Source organism: Oncorhynchus keta, chromosome 11 (genome assembly GCF_023373465.1).
Source record: "Oncorhynchus keta strain PuntledgeMale-10-30-2019 chromosome 11, Oket_V2, whole genome shotgun sequence".
Taxonomy (NCBI): domain Eukaryota; kingdom Metazoa; phylum Chordata; class Actinopteri; order Salmoniformes; family Salmonidae; genus Oncorhynchus; species Oncorhynchus keta.
This window is the reverse complement of record NC_068431.1, coordinates 36,104,610-36,110,099: the sequence shown is the minus strand read 5'-3', so window position 1 is coordinate 36,110,099 and position 5,490 is coordinate 36,104,610.

Genomic DNA, 5,490 nt, shown 5'->3' with positions numbered 1-5,490 from the left:
CACTGTTAAGGAATTCCATGACCAGAGGTGAGTGGGGCTGGGAGTGGGAATTCTATAGTAAACTGTAGTATCCCTCGATCATGTGTAGTACTTACTATTGAATGTTGTAATAGACTATAGAATACTATAGTAAATACTACAGTATTATCCACAAAACATCCACTGTTGTAAATACTACGGTAATGTTTGCAGAAACACTACAGTCCGCAAACGCACTAGACTTTTTTAACTATAGTAAAAACGAAAGTATTTCATTTGCATGTACCCTGCCCATTCCCCTCTCCATTTCCCAATATATGCCACCCATAAGTGAGAAACCTACATGCCAAATATAGGTCGTATATTGTGTTCCCTAAAGGTTATAGAAAAGAGCAGAAGCTCTGAACTAACCTTTCAGACCTCAGTCCTACCTACAGGTAAAGCAAATATGCTATTTTAGTATAACCCAAGTAGGTTTCCTGAAGGAAAAAGCTTCCACTTCTATGTCAAATATAATAAAACCAAAATACTATAGTAAATACAACAGTAATGTCCGCAAAAACACTACAGATAAATACTGCAGTATACTACAGTTTGCACAAACACTACATTAATTACTATAATAAATCAAATCACATTTTATTGGTCACATGCACATGGTTAGCAGATGTAAATGCAAGTGTAGCGAAATGCTTGTACTTCTAGTTCTGACAGTGCAGTAATATCTAACTAAGTAATCTAAAAATTCCACAACAACTACCTAATACACACAAATTTAAATGCCAGCAGGAAACCACCCTGCATACCACTGCTGGTTTGCCTCTGAAGCTAAGCAGGGTTGGTCTTGGTCAGTCCCTGGATGGGAGACCAGATCCTTCCTGGAAGTGGTGTTGGAAGCCCTCTTTCCTCTGGTCTAAATTTTATCCCAATACCCTAGGGCAGTGATTGGGGACACTGCCCTGTGTAGGGTGCTTTCTTTTGGATGGGATGTTAAATGGGATCCCATGTTCCCATGGCACTTATTGTAAGAGTAGGGATGTTAACCCTGGTGTCCTGGCTAAATTCCCAATCTGGCCCTCAAACCATCACGGTCACCTAATAATCCCCAGTTTACAATTGGCTCATTCACCCCCCTCCTCTCCCCTGTAACTATTCCCCAGGTTGTTGCTGTAAATGAGAATGTGTTCTCAGTCAACTTACCTGCTAAAACAATGGATAAATAAATAAAATAAAGGAATGGAATAAGAATATGTACAAATGGATGTGTGATGACTGAGTGTCACAGGCAAGATGCAGTAGATTATATAAAATACAGTATATACATATGAGTAATGTAAGATATGTAAATGTTATTAAAGTGGCATTATTTAAATTATATCCATTTATTAAAGTGGCCAATGATTTGAGTCTATATGTTGGCAGCGGCCTCTGTGTCAGTGATGGCTGTTTAACAATCTGATGGCCTTGAGATAAGAAGCTGTTTTTCAGTCTCTCGGTCCCAACTTTGATGCACCTGTACTGACCTCGCCTTCTGGATGGTAACGGGGTGAACAGGTAGTGGCTCGGGTGGTTGTTGTCCTTGATGATCTTTTTGGCCTTCCTGTGACATTGGGTGCTGTAAGTGTCCTGAAGGGCAGGTAGTTTGCCCCCGGTGATGCGTTGTGCAGACCATGCCACCCTCTGGCCTCAGCCTTGCTGTTGAGGCCGGTGCAGTAGCCGTACCAGGCGGTGATACAGCCCAACAGGAAGCTCTCTATTGTGCATTTGTAAAAGTTTGTGAGGGTTTTAGGTGACAAGCCAAATTTCTTCAGCCTCCTGAAGTTGAAGAGGCGCTGTTGCGTCTTCTTCACCACACTGTCTGTGTGGGTGGACCATTTCAGTTTGTCCGTGGATAGAGGACTGCTCCCTCTGTTGTTTCCTGAAGTCCATGATCATCTCTTTTGTTTAGTTGACATTGAGTAAGAGGTTGTTTTCCTAATACCACACTCCGAGTGCCTTCAACTCCTCCCTGTAGGCTGTCTCGTCATTGTTGGTAATCAAGCCCACTACTGTTGTGTCGTCTGTAAACTTGATGATTTAGTTGAAGGCGTGCATGGCCACGCAGTCATGGGTGAACAGGGTACAGGAGGGGGCTGAGAACGCAGCTTTGTGGGGCCCCAGTGTTGAGGATCAACGAAGTGGAGATGTTGTTTCCTACCTTCACCACCTGGGGGCGGTCCATCAGAAAGTCCAGGACCCAGTTGCACAGGGCGGGGTTGAGACCCAGGGCCTCAAGCTTAATGATGAGCTTGGAGGGTACCATCTAATAGTATATACTACAGTTGAATTTTACTATGGTATTTATTCTATAGTTAAGTGTAAATACTACAGTACAGTACTGTAGTCCCGAAGTAAATACCACAATAAAGTCTACAAAAGCAATACAGTGACTACTGTAGTATTTTGTTTGTGTGGGATGTGGGTATGTGAGTGTCTAAACATAACATCCTGTACTGGTTGTTAGACAACTATGCACATTTTTTTATCTGGCTTACAGAAAAGACCGAGCACAACCATTACATGGTTAATTCGGTGTGATATGTGTTCCCTTAATAAGAACTTGTAATTAATAGCACTGGTCTGATATTGGCCTCTAGCGGTTTCATTGAATATCCGCAGGACTCTAGGCTACAATGACATCATATCTCCAGCAGGTGGGGATACAGTGCTTTGTGGTAGCAGAGAGAACAGTCTATGACTAGGGTGGCTGGAGTCTTTGGCAATCTTTAGGGCCTTCCTCTGACACCGCCTGGTATAGAGGTCCTGGATGGCAGGAAGCTTGGCCCCAGTGATGTACTGGGCTGTACGCACTACCCTCTGTTTCCATACAAGGCGGTGATGCAAACGGTCAGCATGCTCTCGATGGTGCAGCTGTAGAACTTTTTGAGGATCTGAGGACCCACAACAAATATTTTCTGAAGGGGAGCACACTACAGAAAATCCCAGAGAGAACCTGTACTAAACAACCAACAGCAAGACAAAACTATTTTGTCAGCAGTCTTCAAACATGACATTTCAGGCTTTGAGAAACAAAGAGGATACTCTTGGTCTGAATCACATGCCTACTGCTCTAATTTATACCCAAACCAAACTGTATGGTCATCTATTTAGTAATTGAGTTACTTTCCATCCCTCTAGTCAAAGAAAAAGTACCCAATATTGTCATACTTGAGTAAAAGTAAAAATACATTAAAGGTAGACTCATAAATATGATGTAGATGCAGAAAGTAAACAGCATAATGGGTCAATTTCTGCCATTTAAAGCGCTGAAGTGCAAGGCTCAACTTCTCTGCTGTTTTGGTGCCCTGGCTACCAAGTTCACATGCTCAGTTTATTGTGTGAGAGCGAAGTGTTACATCTCGCTTATCTCAATAACTTTCAAATTCTTTATATTAAGAAAACCAGATGGCACAATTTTCTTGTTTTTCAAATTTACAGATAGCCAGGGGCACACCTCCAACCACTCCAACCATGTGTTCTCCTGAATTGGAAAAGGTTCCTGTCCCGCTAAGCATTCAGAATTTAGCCACTACTGGGTGTAAATAGTTAATATTTTCTTTAGGACTGTAGTGGAGTAAAAGTTGTCAAAAATATAAATAGTAAAGTACAGATACCCCCCAAAATACACCACTGGACCCCCCTTAGTGACATTCTAATTCCAATATGGTCTGCAGATTCCCTAGCAAAGAGAAGAGGCTGCCACACACTACTGACAAAAATGTATAGTTTCATATTTGCTACCAGAACAAAGACATTGCATGTGATACTGATTGCATTTCCTATTCACCACTACGACCTCCAATCTAACCCTATAGTGGAACCAGCTCTACTCATCAGCTTGTTTATTCTATTAGCATCACATTTGTGGACATTTACAGCCCACAGCAGCATAGAAAATTGAGAGAGAGAAGCAGTGGAAGAAGAGGGAAAAAAGCAAGAATGTTATAAGATAACCATACAGTACATTTACCTGTGTAAGAGATAGTGGGGTATGACATTTTTTACATTCAGCATCACTAGGTCAAGGGAAATATAGTATTCTTTCTGACAAAGATATCTACATATATTTCAGGATGTTGTGTATCTCTGGAAAGAATCAGAATTCATGTAAACCTAACAGTTTTGAAAACATAGCTTGTCTAAAAAAAAGTGATCTCTTGATCTCTTGATCTAGAGTTCCTATGCATGACATAGTACACAAATACTATACATATTATGCATAAAACTGACTAAATGTAATCATAATTTGTATGGGGTATGGTGGCCATGGGCTCAACTTACCTCAAGGCAAACATTTAGACTATATTAGCCCACACAGCTACAAGGATGCACTTTCATGCTAGGTTTAGGACCTCATATTGTAGGTTATAGAGACCCCAACTGATGTGGAAAACTATCTTAGCACAATCTACTTTGGTTTAGATACAAGCATCATGCAACCTATAACACAATAAATTAATTTTAATTTGTGAAAATCTGTTTTTGGACCTAATTTGCCACTTTTTCCAAGTGGGTTCTTCCTTCACAGGACTCCATGAAATTATGACCTCTTGCTAAGTATTTGGTCACATGATTCATTTTGTGTATGATTTCCTAGAAACAAGTCGTGGCTCAATGAACCCTTTGGCTTAACCATTCCCCACTCTCCCCTACAGATTCCCAGCAGATGTGGCAAAATTGGCTACATTATGGACTTATTTTCAGATGGTCAAATTCTTGAGTTATGTTAAATTCTTATTCTCATGTGTTTGAGTTTCTATGACAACTAAGTATCACGAACACTTTGTTATTCACAATGGGCTCACGGAAACAGCTGGCTCCCCTAATGCCTAATGCCGTTTCATCACCCCTGACCCAGTCGCAACACCACCCATTTTAATAGCCCTAGGCGCGACTGGAGGATCCATAATGAGGGGAGACTGTTGCACTGTCATTAATGAGCTCCACTGTGGGATTCAGCAAACACCTATTAACAGTGTCTGATTGTAATTAGTCCTTTGGGAGCCAGAGATTCACCAGGTAATTTGTGTTTATCCGATGGCTATGTTCACACTAATGAGATGCGGCCATAATGATGTCTCCTGGTATTTGAGGCCCAACATCTCCACCTCTACCTCACAGTCAGTAGACTGCTTTCTGTTTGGCTTTTGGGCATTAGGTTTTTCTGTATAATCTACTAAGGTGACATAGTTTAGACAATAGTTCAAACATAGATTTTTGCTCAGACAGTATTATATGTTGTCATAATGAATCCTACTCCTATTTGTGACAATAATAGGCCTACATAAAGTTGCATTATGTAAACTGACTTGCATTTCCTGTTTTCATTTTTTGTCTGTAGGTTTCTGTGTGACACGATTGTCTGTGTCGTCATTAGTATGCTGTATAACCCTGCAGAAGTGTCCAGTGGATATCCAGGCTGACAGAGGGCGAGAAAGGGGTATGTGCAGGGGAACAATGAGAGAGAGGGAG